The sequence below is a fragment of the Phalaenopsis equestris genome, unplaced genomic scaffold, assembly GCF_001263595.1.
Source record: "Phalaenopsis equestris unplaced genomic scaffold, ASM126359v1 Scaffold000050, whole genome shotgun sequence".
Taxonomy (NCBI): Eukaryota; Viridiplantae; Streptophyta; class Magnoliopsida; order Asparagales; family Orchidaceae; genus Phalaenopsis; species Phalaenopsis equestris.
Genome location: NW_018164492.1, coordinates 437,605 through 454,227, shown reverse-complemented (window position 1 = coordinate 454,227; position 16,623 = coordinate 437,605). Strand labels below are relative to the sequence as shown.

At 31.7% G+C, this 16,623-nt stretch overlaps 1 long non-coding RNA gene across 1 annotated transcript; it reads left to right on the top strand.

Annotated features, from left to right (window-relative positions):
• Positions 1-1,079: 1,079 nt before the first annotated feature.
• Positions 1,080-14,822, top strand: LOC110019142. The gene is made up of 2 exons (XR_002293430.1): positions 1,080-1,168; positions 14,401-14,822. It is a non-coding gene; the product is annotated as an uncharacterized LOC110019142 (long non-coding RNA).
• Positions 14,823-16,623: the final 1,801 nt, after the last annotated feature.

Sequence of the window (16,623 nt, the reverse complement as noted above, 5' to 3'; positions counted from 1 at the left end):
CTTTACACACACGTGCGCACACACTTATATATATAGATATATATAAGCACACACACACATATATATAGACACACACACATACACACAGACATATATATATATATTATGGAATAGAGAAAATAAACATTGACAAGTCATGGTAAAACTTTATTTTGATTTGTTTTTTTTCTTTATTTTTGAGATCTGTAAAGGTAGAAAAATGTCTCGTCAAACATCCTGAAAAACAAAAATCAATTTTTTTTAAATTATCGGTCCAAATATTTCTGCACTGTTTTTACATTTTAAAATAAAAAAAAAGAGAAGTAATGAAAAATAACAGAATCTGAAAACAAAACCAAACAATGTTGCTGCGGAAAGTTCGGTCGAGCAAATGTACTTCCAAATCTATCTTAAAGAAATCGTGTTTGGAAGTTAAAAAAGATCGTTATTGTAGTTTTTCAACTCTAATACTATCAATTATTTATTTAGTATTTGAAACTTATTTTTTAACCGCTAAGGGAATAATTATTTCGTCGGTAGCAATCACATTCACGTGGCCCACGTAGGGTCCGCTCGTCCATTATTGCGTTAACGGTGCTCCGCGGATTTGTGGAAGCTTTATTGTTCTTCAGTTGTGAATTTTGGGGAAAAATTTGCTCGCAGCGCTGAGTACATAATGAAGATTATATGAGCATTATATTGACATTATATTCGAGTTATATTCTTTTTAACTTTCATATAATTTTCATGTGATCTTTATGTAATCTATATATGAAAATAGAAATGCCGAATTTATTTGTAAGTCCATGCAGGGTAAAGATAGTTTATATAGAAATTCGGTGAAGGTTAAAAAAAAAAAAAAAAAAAAAAAAAAAAAAAACATTATATTCGAGTTATATTTTTTTTAACTTTCATATAATTGTCATGTGATCTTTATGTAATCTACAAATATATGAAAATATAAACGCCGAATTTATTTGTAAGTCCATGTAGGTTAAAGATAGTTTATATAGAAATTCGGTGATGGTAAAAAAAAAAAAAAAAAAAAAAAAAAAAAAAGACAATAAAAGCCCGCAATGACCCCAATAATTTTTTCTGGAGCATCGACGCTAATTTCAGGGACAAACCCGCTGGCGACTTGCCTTCCGCTTACATGTCTCCCAGTTGACGCGCTTAGTTTTATATTTAGGTGAGGACTTCCCGTTCTTCAGCTTCAACACCTTCCTCAATCCTCAAGATCAGGTTTATTATTTTTTATGGAGTTTTTTATGATTTTTTTTTTCTTAATTTTCCCCGTTGTTTTATCCGTTTTGGTCAGTCGTATGATTGCTGGAATCTCTTGTTCAATGGGTATACGGAAGCAAACCCTTTTTTTTGGGCATTTTTGAGTTGGTTGATTTTGGTTTTAGTATGAGTGGTTATCTTGGAGTTGTATCATTTGTATGTCTGTTCTGATATCGGCTCAAATTTACTGAAGAAATCGAGAATTCTAAGATCTAGAGAAGATAAGTGTTAGCAGGCTTTTCTTTTTTATTTTAATTGTATTTTGTGTCTGAAATCTGTAGGGTTTGATTTGTTGGTTAGAGTAAAGAATGCTCTTGATAGAATGTCTGTATGTCGGTCTTTCCAAATGGCTTTGATATACTGTTTCAAGCAATATTTCAGCGAGATCTAGCTTTTAAATTTGGCCAAGGAGTATTTTGGGGGGATTTAATATCCTGTTATTTTAATAATTCTCATTTTGGCTGGTTATTGATTGAATTCAACATTTGTTAAATGCCATCATTCACTAGATTTAATGTATTTTAGGATTTCTAACTCTTATAAATCTTAGATCCCAAAACATATAGTTAAATAATGTATTGGGATTTGGCAAGATTTAATAGATGTCATGCCAAACAGTTTCAGGTTTTAATCTCCTCAAGATTTATTTCAACTGGATTTACAAGTAGCTGAAAGCATTTTATTTGATGCTGAAACGGAGGCTGTTATTAACTCAAGGGGGAAGTTGGATACCTTATAAGTTTCTCTTGACATCTACGATGGCATATCTTTATTTAAGTTTCACATAGGTCCTTGAGGTTTAGAGTGCTTTTCATGGGAATCTCTTCTTTTCTTTTAGAGCTTTCCCTCTGATCTCTAATACTATGAGATTTTGCAAGGATCCCCTGGCTTTTTTTCTAGTTTTCACAGAGGTCCTTTTTGTGCTAACGATGCTAAATATTTGGTTAATTTAGCTTGTCTTGTTTTTTATTAATTTTGAATTGTTTTGACTATTATGTCCAAAATACCGACGATCTCCTGTTTACCTTTTTGGCCTCCATGTTTCTATGAACAAGATTAATAGAAGTCGCCCAATTTTTTTGAGCTTGAGAAATCTAATCTTGCTTGGCATCAACCAGAATTTTTTCTCCAATGGTATTAACTAGAATTTTTTCTCCAATGGTATTGATGTTAAAACTTGCAATACATCCCTTGGTGTTCAATTACTCTACTTTTCCATGAATTTGTTCTCTTATGAAGAGAATTAATGGATTGTTAATTGGTGTTTTGGTTATGCGACAGATTAGAGATGAGGTGGGGTATTTTTGGTGAGTGTGATTTAAGGTCATCACCATATGATGAACTTGTGAAGTTAGTAAATGATTAGATGAAGAATATTGAGAAATTATATCTTTTATTTATAAATTAATGATTGCGTTAACAAATGGATCTTCATGAAATAATCTTGTATGTGAGGGACTAGAGTGAAGGCTTTTAAAAAGTCAAATCATGTGGAGCATGATTTAAACATGAGGGACTTCAATGATAATTGCCCCTTTATTTATTTATGGTTTTTTAATTCATTAAATTTTAAGAATGATTAGGCTAATATTGATATAGGTGATATTTTTTCAATTTAGTGCAAGCCTCTTGTTCAGCCTTTTGCTTTGAAATTTATTCAAGGACTGAGACATTATTCCTTAGCAACTTTTAGGCAACTTCGACATTATTTTTGCCATGTATGTGGCTAATCATTTTTAAAAAAATCCATTTCATACCCGGTGCCAAAATTTTGCATCTTATACTTGAATTTGGTTGTAAGATATCCCAACTAATATTGTTATGTCTTATAGGGATTTATGTAACTTGTATGTCACGACTTGACCTGGGCTTGAAATTTACTAATGTGAGTACAGACAACCGGACGGTGGAAGTTAATTTTTTTATATTCATTTTCTATAATTAACCTTTAACAAATGAAAAGGCCACTACGAAAAAAGAAATTAAATTAAAGCAGTTATAAATTTACCTTAGATCAGGTTGTTCACATCTTCTATAAACATTTCCTCTTCTATTGTTTATCTTTTATTGAAATGATTACACCTGTAATATTAATTTAAACCAACAATAAGATAAAAATGCTTGTGAGTACACTTCTAAACCACAGTAACGTAATAAAAATTAAATAATATGCATGCTAATTAAATTTTTAATAAATTAATATAAAAATATTTGATAAGTTATGAATATGATCAATCATGATATTTCATGACATCTAATATATTTTATTATATCAATAACATTTTATTTTATTTTATATCTATACAACTGTCACACAAGCATCGTCTAAATTTATATAATTTAAAATTCTTCAATAGTAATATTAATTTTTATTTTCATGCACGGGTACCTGAATGTTCTATCAATAGTACTGTAAATAAGTGAATTTCATGATAGACAAACATGCATATACATTCAGTCTATAAAGTTCATATCATTCATATGTTCATTCAATTTAATATATTATGTATACATTTACATAAATGCATAATAGTAATATTTTTAAAATTTATATTCATTGCAATGATATGATAACATCTAAAAGAACATTTAAATCACACTAAAATTGTACAATAATAATCATTAGATTTAGTTTTGAAGAAATAGAAACTATTATGATGTAGAAGTATGAGTACTCGCCGAATATTCTTCACCACTTATTCTTTATGATGCAACTCCTTCAATTAAACACCTATAATATAAGAAGTATTCGTATTAAGATATTTAATTATGATTAATCAATTTTTATTTATTTAATTTAATTATTTTTAAATATTTTAATTTAAGGAACCTTCATATATTTATTAATATTTTCTCCTTATTTCCTTATGATTTTATTCTTGCTATTTATTATTATTATTATTATTATTATTATTGTTGTTGTTGTTGTTGTTGTTATTTCATTATAAAAAGCTCTAAATAAATATCTTTATAGCTACAATTCAAAATTTAGGATTTAAACATGAAATACTTAATTTATTAAATGCTTCATTAGTCATTTTATGGTTATAATAACATTATATTTTCTAATTTAATATATATTAATCTGCTTAAATCTTAACATCCCTAGTTATACTTAAATACAACTCCTATTGAATAAAATAAGCAAACACTAAAACCTTACCTCAAAAGATTCAATCTTTTTGTTTGCCATCACTGAACATGTCTCCAGCAACTAGCTGACATTGTACTTCTGCTGTACACTCAACATTGCCTCTCGAGTGATCAAGAACCCAATTCCTTGCTCTAGACCGTAAGATGTTCGCCTGAGAGAGCCTTCCCTACTTCACTTGCTCCGTTGTTTCACACGATCTGTTCTAATCATGCTTGGATCGACCTCACACCCCCTACAAGCACACAAGGCACACCTTTCTCTTGCTTCCTTCTTCCTCACTTCCCTTCTTCAACTTCAATCACAAGTTTTTTCGCCCTCGCCGAGCCATAACGCCTTGATTGACACTTGCAATACTCGCCACAGGCTCAAATTAACCCGCCTTTTTCCTTCTCCCGGTGAGCCATCCTCACATTCACCATTCATGCCGACCTGCTTACACCTTCGTCATTGTCTCATCTCGGCCGATAGGTATTCTCCCACTCATGATTGGAGTTTGCATCACCCTCGTCTCGCTTTCCTTTCCTCTCGACGACATCTTTGCTTGCTTCCTAGGATGTCAAAATCGTTTTGGTTCAAAACGAGAGCTTCGTTTCTTATAAAGTTGAAATGTTGATATCCCTTGCCTCGCCTATTCGATATGATTCCTCCATTGTAACGGTGACGTTAACAGGAAAAATCTCGAGCATTACCTTGTAGGACATTAATCCACACACACAATTAAGGAATGTAGAAATCTTACATGGAAACTGTGTAATGGGGATAAAAAACCATGGGCTTTGCCAAGTTGTGGGATTTGATTATATGCAAAAATTAGTACAAATATGGTCCATCTTTGTGTAGCTAGAGATACTTTGAGATATAATGATTTGTAGGGAACTAAGTGGTTGATGGTTGATGTAGGATACAATCATTTGGCATGTCATCATCTAATCTTTTTCGCCTGATCAGGCCATCTTTGTGTAGCTAGAGATACTTTAAGATTTAAAGGTTTGTAGGGAATTAAGTGGTTGATGGGTGATGTAGGATACAATCATTTGGCATGTCAGCATCTAACATTTTTAGCCTGATCGATGATCAAGTCATCTAGGAATATCGTGCCACTGAACTTCAGGGTAAGAATCCTCTGTGGGCTTATGACCCACGAGAAGCTACGTGATAAGTCAATACATGAGAAGTTGCTCTAGCTCATTGCCATTCCTGGTATGATCTTGATGAGGATGAGCTATTGGAGGATGAGGAGGTCCTTATGGTAGAGACTCATGGCTCTTCTTTCTGAGAGTATCAGGATGTGTTAGGGTTTGTTTGGGGCAGTTGTAACTGTTTGAGAAAGTTGCTGTCCGACAGTTCTGGGAGGAAGTTGTTGCAGGAAAACTGCGTCTGTTTGTATTGTATAGTTGTCCAGTAACTATGTTGCAACTGTTTAAGAAAAAAAAGATATATTTGCCTCTATAATACTGTGTTGTTCGTAAGATAATCCTTCGATGTTAAGTGAATCATATATGAAAACTGAAGTTACATTCAGAATCTAAAAACTCATAAGTTCAGAATCATATGTTGCAGTTGTTTAAGAAAAAAAAAGATGTGATATATTTGCCTCTATATGACTGTGTTGTTCGTAAGATAATCATTTGATGTTGAGTAAATCATATATGAAAACTGAAGTTATATTCAGAATCTTAAAAAACTCATAAGTTTAAATATTACATGCACAATAGACGTCTCACTTAACAGTAAGTAATACAACAATTAAAATAAAAAATAAAAATATTAAAACTAACATTATTAAAATATTAATTTTGAAATGCTGACGATCAATTCAACGAGATAAATTTTTCTCCAAAGATGACAGTTGTGGGAGGAAGTTGTTGCAGGAAAACTGCGTCTGTTTGTATTGTATAGTTGTCCAGTGACTATGTTGCAACTATTTAAGAAAAAAAAGATCTATTTATCTCTATATTACTGTGTTATTTGTAAGATAATCATTCGATGTTGAGTAAATCATATATGAAAACTGAAGTTACATTCAGAATCTTAAAAAAAAAAACTCATAAGTTCAGAATCATATGTTGCAGTTGTTTAAGAAAAAAAAAGATGTATTTGTCTCTATATTACTGTGTTGTTCGTAAGATAATCATTCGTGTTGAGTAAATCATATATGAAAACTGAAGTTACATTCAAAACCTTAAAAGACTCATAAGTTCAAAAATTACATGCACAACAGACGTCTCACTTAGCAGTACGTAATACAACAATTAAAATAAAAAATAAAAATATTAAAACAACTAACATTATTAAAATATTAATTTTGAAATGTAGACGATTGATTCTACGGGATAAATTTTTCTCTAAAGATGACAGTTGTGGGAGGAAGCTGTTGCAGGAAAACTGCGTCTGTTTGTATTGTATAGTTGTCTAGTAACTATGTTGCAGCTGTTTAAGAAAAAAAAGATATATTTGCCTCTATATTACTATGTTGTTCGTAAGATACTCATTCAATATTAAGTCATATATGAAATTGAAGTTACATTCAGAATCTTAAAAATCTCATAAGTTCAAATATTACATGCACAACAGACGTCTCACTTAACAGTAAGTAATACAACAATTAAAATAAAAAATAAAAATATTAAAACAACTAACATTATTAAAATATTAATTTTGAAATGCTAACGATCAATTCTACGGGATAAATTTTTCTCCAAAGATGTTCTCCACGTCTGATCACTATCTAATGTACAATTGTCAAACTGATTAGCCCTCCTAAAGAAGTCACAATCCTTTGCTGATCTATAATTTGGACCCATGTAAAATTTTGTCTCTTTGTTATATTCTCTCCGTTATGTAATATAGAGCACTGCAATTCATAGTTGCAGTACAATACTCTGAAAGCATTGGACGTCCTCGAGCTCATATCTTCTGAAAGTTCAAAACCACAAACATAAAATTAGCATGCTCTAATAGTACAACTATGCATAATTTTATGAAAAATTAACTAATATGAGTAGCATAATTATGTAGATAAAGATCTAAAATAACTATGAGGTGTTAGAGCAAAGGTAAACTGATGAATAATCCGTTATTATAAGAAGATAAAAGACCTTAAAAGAAAGTGATTATTGGTTTCATTTAAACCATGTAATACCAAGCTCGTATATGTCACAGAAGCATATTAGCACAATGGCCCTCCAGAAGAACCCCAATAGTTATATGAGTGGAAAAGGAAGAGGATATTGACTTTCTTGTCAAACTCATATATGTCAAAATCCAAGGCAACATAAAGACCATCCAGAAGAAACCCTAATATCATGTCTCATCTTAGATCAATTTATATGTCCACTATTCTTCTAAATCATTAATTGTTCGTTTTGTAGGATTCCAACTCAAACCTGTTGCTCCTCGCTTTAATGCTTTCCTTAATTTCCACTTCTTTAACTGATCACATTTATTCTTCATTTATAATCTACCATAATCTCTTCCAGTTTTCTCTTTTTTCCAGTTCAACCTCTTTCAGATAAAAATCACAAAAGATTAACATCGCATCTCTCTCCGATATAGCAGACGATCCACTTTTTTTCGTCTTACCCATCACCATTACTAGTTATGAAAACAAAAAATCAACATAAATCCTTACAAACAAAATGAAATACTCGTTTCAACAAAAAAAATTATTTCACTTGGTCAACTCAATTATTCTTAGACCACTTCAAAATTAACATATATAACACTAGTTTGTTAATAAACATGAAGCCCTTCTCGACTCACTTCAAATCATTCCATCAAATTAAAAGAGGAGAAATAATTAGGAACTAGAATAAACAACATATAAGACCAAAACGGCATTCATATACTAATGTGTTAATAAACATGAAGCAGCCATCATTCTGAACAAATGCAGGTGATATGTCTTTAGTGTGTCTCATATTCATCAAATAGCTACTCCATCATGTGAATATATGCCATAATAAACTTGAAGCAGCCAATTTTCAGATCATAATGAAAGTGAGAAACAGTCTCATCATTCGGCTTTCCACCATATAACTCTATCATATCCCAAAATATGTCAGAATTCCCAAAAACTTCCAGCCAATAACAACATGCATGCACACAAACTGCAAATTCCAAAGAAAATCTCACTGCCAAAGCTTAAACATAATCAATTCAAAGAATTCAAGTGTAATCCTTCGCCATTGGTATAACATAGGAGGAAGTCCAGGAAAGGTTCAAGTCAGAATCATTACCAACTAAAAAACGTCAACAATTATCACCAAAAGAGGATAGCCAATAGCCACACAATCCGACAAGGCATTCATAATCCAAAGAGTTAGTTCACATAACCATAACAGCCTTAAGACACGAATAATTAAAAACTAAGCTATATAAAAATAAACTTCAATAGAGAGATTACACCAAATCTGAACAACAACTAATATAAAGATCCTCTAATTCGAGCAACATCCACCAATACATAACCAATTCCAACTTCAAGTGCAAGCCTTAGCCACGGGTATGACATATGAACAAGTCCAAGAAATGATCGCGACTATTGAATCCTTACCTTATAACAGAAATCAAGCAAGAATAAAAAAATAGATAGAGAGAAAGTAACATCACTCTCAAAAAGGCATTTTCATTACCATGGGGATAATCAGATAACAATATCACTGCCAAAAAGAACATTGACTTCATTTTTTCAATTTTCATATCACAACTAAAGCAGAAACAACAAGAAAAACTTTCTTTTTCCTTGGGCTCAAGACTATCCAAATTTGAAAAAAATGTATAGCTCACTCCAGTTCCATCCAACAAACAGATCAACGAAACTACAAGGCCTAAAAAATAAAATGCGAAAAAAATAGTATTTTCATCACCATTTGAATAACAGTATAACAACATTAGCAAAATCACCTCAAAGAATAATCAACTGCTACTGGTATTATATAGAGCAAGAATAATCAAATTCATAGTAGGAGATATACCAGGCATCAGAGTGATATGTAAAGTCAGCTAAATAAAAAAAATAAGAAAGGCAACAAAAAATTCTCAACCTAGATCTCTGAAATGGAAACGAGCACATACTGCAAGCAATAATCAGATCGGGCCAAGGGAAGGAGGAGGCATTGAGACTGTTAAAAAGTTACCAGATTTGGCCGACAAAAGAAGAAGAAGACGAAGAGGGTAACCTATCACTCGCTCTCAGCTTCTCTCGAAATGATCATGCGAATAATGGCTGCCCTTTCCGCCATTCACTTATTCACGATGCAAGGATATGAAGGTAATTTCACTCAAGGATAACCGCGGGCTGCATGCAATAATTATCGGCTGCATTTCAGGTTTTTTAGCCAACACTTTTTTACAAACACACGTGAAACGTGTGAATCGAAGCCGCAAAGTAGTGAAAACGCTACCTCAAACAGACCTTAGCCACATAGCATTTTGAAGATGAGGGGGGGTGTCGCTTCTTCTGCTTTTATATGTGATAGAGCAAACTTGCCGTAAGGATCGAGTCATTGATAACCTGAATAAGTGAGTGGATGGGGCTGCTATAGGTAATCTACAAAGCTAATTCTCTATCACAAAGAGTGCCTAGCGAGCCTAGGCAACTTGAGGTCATTCAAGTGGCCAAAAAAAAAAAAGAAAGTTGATGATGAAGCTGTTAGCATTGATAAGAAACTCCCTTTCTTTGTTGCTATTTCTAAAAAGAACCTCAAGCAGTTTGTCAAACAATAAGTGAAAAAGTGAAAGAGGCTTTGGCACAATCTCAGGGGACATCATCAGTTTCAAAGGGTAGGCCTTACCTAGAGGACAACTCCAATGACAGATTTATGAAACTTGTAGGACATTGAATCCACACACACAATTAGAGAATGTAGACATTTTACATGAAAACCTTTTAATGGGAGAGAAAACCATTGGCTTTGCCAAGTTGCAAGGTTTGATTATATGCAAAAATTAGTACAAGTATGGTCCATCTTTGTGCAGTTAGAGAGACTACGAGATATAATGTTTTGTAGGGAATTAAGGGGTTGATGGGTGATGTAGGATACAATCATTTGGCATGTCATCATCCAAGTATTTTAGCCTATCATATTTTGATATTTAACCATCTATTGTAGTATGACCATTCATTTATTAAACATATAATCAACCTTTTTGTTTGTTTAAAGCATATTTTCATAAAGATGTCTCTTATAAAAGAATATTGGTTGATTTAATTTGATTATATTTATATTACTTTCTTTTTATTATTTTATCAGATATAAAATTCTTTTATAAATAAAGGATGCATGTAAGAGAATAAATGACCACAATATTTTGAAAAAAAAAGTTATTTTCAGCTTCCTCCTTGAGGTGGTCTTCGTTCCCCTATCTCTTCCCTTTTTTGGTCCATTTACGATTGAATTTATCTTCTCTTTCTGTCTTACGAGATCTTCTAACGCATAGTTGTCCTCCTTTAACTTATAATCAACAATAAACGTTCAGGTTATCTTTAATTTATCCAATCCAAGGCATATTCTTCCCCATCAAGAAGAGTCTCTAATTCTTGTTAACACACGAATCAATATAAATGACATTTAGCATAAAAATAATTCACATTATTTTGTATAAGAGAATTCTTTATCCGCATCAAGTTGTATTAGAGCCTAATGTTATTTAATCAAAGTAAATGATCTAATGAAAGGGTTGAAAGAGAGAAATAGACCCTAGTTTTGGTATTGAGATCAATGGTACTACCTGTCTCATTTAACACCTTTTACTCTTTCGAGTTGATCTCATTTGTCTTCAATATTTCATGATTTGTTATAGTGTATATTTATCACTCAACCCTTCAAGACTATTATGCTCACTATTTTTGACTGATTCTAATAACATATTTGCCAAATTTCATCATAAATTGTGTGATCCAACCTGCCACAGTCTACTTCAGTTATATTGTCCCTTGATGTACTTATAGCCACATTTCTAATGATTCAGTCTATTAGATTATTTTGATAATTCTACCTTATTTACTTCCTAATACCATGAAATTTTTATATTAATTTCAGAAATATTATAATGATTTTAGTACCAATGACAAAAATCAACAATTATATTATTTGCATTTACATTTTTTATAATAATTTTAGAAATAACTATTATAATGATTTTAATACCCATGATAAAAATCAACAATTGCATTATTCACATTGATATTATAATCCCTATCATTGTCCTTATGATGGCCATCATACCAAACACTAACAATCATAAGGAAAAATCTCAAGTTTTAGCCCAGTCTAATTTTTGAGCTTGTATTATTCTAGCTTAAGTCTCGAGTCATCCAGGTAATGCAATATTCTAGCTTTTATCGTGAAATTAATGGCTCCCATCTTCAACCTTGAAATAGGAGTCCTTAACCATTCCCAAAAATCAAAACCTATTTCGAAAACCTTGTTTATCCACTGATAGAGAGCCTTATTTATAAACTTGGCCAGGTTGAATATAGTTTTATGTCTGCCCTTGGGTTGATCCTTTACCCACATATTATACGAGCAGTCGGTGCAAATATGATCTTCGGTTATCATTACTACTGCCTTCAATCAAACATAAAATATACCAACATTTCTAATGACTAATTCATGATCTCAATGGTCATCATCATTTGAAGTTTCATGCATCTGAGTAAATGTTATGGAGGTTTACTACAGTCTCATTCTAATTCGATGAAAATTGACACTTTAGTCTTTGATAATTGACATAGCGGCATTCATCCTTTCATGAGGAATGTTTTGACAGGCACTTCAGTGGCAACTAGAGCCATTGGCATGCTCTTCTACTGTGGGCACTATGCTAATGCATCCCTTCTCCTCTTTGGGAAAGAAAGCTTATCTGAGGTGTTGAAGAATCGGCTTTTAGGTTGTTTTGGCCCATTAAGTCCTTGGTTTGGCTAGTTCAAACGTGCAAAAACTTAATACGCCTATCGTAGTTTATTTGGAGGTCAATGAAGCGATTATGGGCTGGTTTGGAAATTAGTAAAAGCTGAATTAAGTCGAATCACACTTCTGTTTGGCATTTTTGATGTTTCTTTATATTAGTGTCCTTGTTGACAACTGTTCCAAATCAGATATGGATTTTTTGGATCCCAACAGAACTAATGAGTGTTATTTAGTTTAAGACCAAGGATATTGAATTTGAGAACTGTGATTTTGATGAAATAAATCCGCAGTTGAAAATTATAGATCTGTAATATTTTTAAAGAAAATTAAAAAGAATTTTAATGTACCTCATTTATTAACATTCACATATCACACACTAAATAACAAGAAGTAAAAGAAAAATGTATCCATAAAAAATTATATAAGTTGAAATTCTAATGAGCAACATAGTTATTATTTTAATTAATATTTTTATTGATTTTATTCACTAAGAAATAGAACAAACTGTTTTAAAGATAATAAGAAATGAGAGAATATAGATACTAAAGAGAAGATGCGCGATAAACAATTCATTATTGTAATGATTTTTATAAAAATCAATTGGGTGTTGAGAGCAATAGTGACTTTAAAATTAATAATTCAAATGTTCACAATTTATTATATTCTTGTTTAAGTGAAGGATAGTATGAGTGAGAGGGAAAGATTAATGTTAAAGTTATTTTAATTGTTATGTTTTAATGTTTTAGTATTTTATTTTAATATTTTAACTTTGATAGTTTAATGCTTGTATCACTCATCTTACTTCATAATTTGATGTTAGGATAGTAACATTTTACTTCTAATTTTACGTAATTATTTTTTACTTAGTTGGAATGTTGTTATATTACTTTTTAATATTTTAATAAATTAGAATATTAATATATTATGTCTTATCTTCACAGTTTATAGTTTATACAATATTTGGTTGCTCACTGAACAGTGCATTTCAGCAAAATTTTCTTGCTTTTAATCATTAGTTCTTGATCTAAATTGGTTTTCTGACACAAGTTGTGATGTGGGATACGTGTGTATGGAGTTGCACTCCATTGGAGCTCTGCGTCATCATATGCTTTGTGATGTGGGACTTTTTGCCAGCTCTTTGTACTGCCTTTTTTGCTTAGGGCTCTGCGTCATCATATGCTTTGGGATTTTTTGCCAGCTCTTTGTACTGCCTTTTTTGCTTAGCAATGGCATGAACACTGCTTATAGACTGGTTCAGAAGAATAAAAAGGCAAAGGAGGTGGCTCACTTTTTCTTCTCTAGAGTTCTTTCTCTCAGCCTCGAAGAACTCCAAAGTGTGCTGAGAATGGAATGAGGATGAAATGAGATCACTCGTTATGCTTAGCTACCCATATTGGCCATTTTCCCTCCAAATGTCCATATAAAATCGGCTGTAATCCATATAAAATGCATGCCATTGGTCTGCATTGGTATTCCTAAGCTCCTCTGAGGTTCTGCTTCTGCTGTTCTTGCATTTGTCTGATTAAAATGCTACAAAACTAGACTTACTGATATTCATCATTTTTCTTTCTTCAGGATGTATTTTCCCTTGATAGAAGTCCCTACCAACGTTTTTTAAAAGTTTTTTTCTGTTTTTTTCTCATTGCACTTCATGGTTTTCAACAAGTTTGGCGGTTTTAATATTAGGTTTTGGCCATTTTTTATTTGAATGAAAAATCTAAAAAAGGGCAGAACAATTGTTTTCAAATGTAATTTTTAATGCATTCTGAAATCTAATTGCGATCATTGGCTTAAAGCTGGTAGTGTTGTTGATGATTATGGTGAAATCATTAAGCCTTCCTAGTTATCCTGATTCCTTCCTATACTTCTTTTACTATTTTCAGGTGGTAATTATAGTTTTGTAAATCATAATTTTACAACCAAACTTTTCTAATGGTTGTTATTCTCCATAAACTGTTAAAAATTTCTGAAGTTAACAGTTTGTTACGTCTTTTTGTGCATATATTAGTGCATAGTATCATGAATATGAAAATATTTAAAATTGATTCTTTCCTTGATCCCTTTATACAGGTTGCAGCAGCCATGGCTATTGATGCTCTTTCATCTCCCCATAGGAGGTCTCAAACCCCAATTTCCTTTTCACCTTCGCCGTCGAGAAAACATCGTGACGATCTTGGAAGCTGGTCTACTCTGCTTAACCGCCATCGTTTTCTCTTGATCATGCTGGCCTTATTGGCATTTCTCTGCACCATTTATCTTTATTTTGCAGTTACTTTAGGAACACCAGTTTCATGCTCTGGATTGAAAGGCACAGAGAAGGCTTTATGTGAGGCTAACTTAATCTCCCATAAGGGGAAGTTGAAACTCCTATAATTGTTTTGCCGATAATTTACTCTAAGGAGACCTTCATATGTTATGGTATCGTCCAAATGGAGGATGTGCTGATGTATCATTGTTTCCCACTTTATTATACAAATAGCCCATTTTATTTACTTCTGCAGAGCAAAGAATTTTTAAAATCTATTTGGCATTCATACCAGTAGGTGTTGATCCATCCACAATGCCTTTAGATTGTAATCGTTTTAGCCTTTAGATTCCCAATAGTTCTTATTTTTTATATTTAATGTGTGATTGATTCAGTGTTGAGTTGACTCTATTTTGATATCAAAGTCTTTGATTTGAGTTCTACAATAACAAGGATAAGGTGGGTAAGCCACCATGGCCTTGTGTTGCTACTTTACAACTTCTCAATGCATATCTTTTGATCTGATTATTCATGAGCTGACATACCCTATTTTTTCCTCTTATTGCATCTCCGATAGGTAGAAAAACTGTCACGACCCGATTCGAGGCTTGGAATTAACCAAGAGGGAAACAGACGGTCGGACGGTGAAAATAAATTTTTTGTTATTCTATTTCTATTTCTAATAGTACATAAAAGAGTCATTAAAGAAAACAATTAAAATTAACATATAAAAATTTATACCTTTCAGTTTGCTATTCTCGTTTTTTATACACATTTGATATTCTTCTATCCATTTTATTCAAAAGCTTAAAACCAAATCTAAAGATAATCCATAGGTAATTATACTTTTAAATTACAGTAATTCAAGCAAAAGAAATCAATGTGCATGGTGGTATTTTATATCTCTATAAAAAAATTTTTATTATGATATTTTTTATATAAAATCTTTGAATATATAAATGCATACATTAATGATTTTTTTAAAATGAAAATATTCTAAATTTTTATATGCATTAATTTTGTTTTAGTTTTACTACTTTTCTGTTTTGAGGATAACTTTCAATAAAACTTAATACACCTTTAATCGATATAATTACGTTGGCACAGTCATTAGTGATCTATACATTGCAATTGTTTAAGATGAAAAGACCCTTACTTGCCTGTGACTAATATTATTTCATTGACACAATGATTAGTAATGTAAACATTACAATTGTCTGTGGAGGTAAACCATTTTTACTTGCTCCTAACCGATATTATAACTTCGACATAACGATTAATGAACTAATTATCACAATTAGCTAGGGCGGTAGAAAAACGGTATGTTGGTGTCCCCTGTCTGCACCATTAGAGAGTGAACTCTCCTGAAGATGAACATACTAGCATTTATATATAAGTTGTTTTATTCTTTCATATCATTCATTCTCTTCTATAAAATATTTACTTTTATATACTGATGAATAATGCAAACTTACTATCAGTCATGAAATCAACTAACATATGCACATTTACTAAAATTTTAGAGGTTAAATAATAATGTGACATATATATGTGGTTATGTGATAAGCTTATATGCAGAACTCTATTAAGTTATATGCAAACTTCTACTAAAGTCATGTGATAAGTTTATATGTAGGTCTTTACTAAAGTCATATACAGACCTCCACTAAAGTCTTGCAATGATCGTATATCATCGTAAACTAAATTGTTATGCAAACATCTATCCTGTCTGACAATATGGAGAATTTATTGTTGAACTAAGAAATACCTAAAATTAAACATACAATTTGAAATAGAAACAATTGCTGAAATTTAGAAATATAATTACTCACTTCATGCCTTCACCGTTCTACTTCTGTTGATCCTCCAATTCAGTAATTTGAAATACCAAAATATAACATCATCCAGTAAAATTTACTATTCACATGTATAAATGCCAATGTAAAGCTATCACAAAACTTAAATATGAAACACTAACCTTATTAATGTTGCCAATTCTTCTTATTTCCGAATTTGAATATTTTCCACTCAAATTTCCCACATTATTA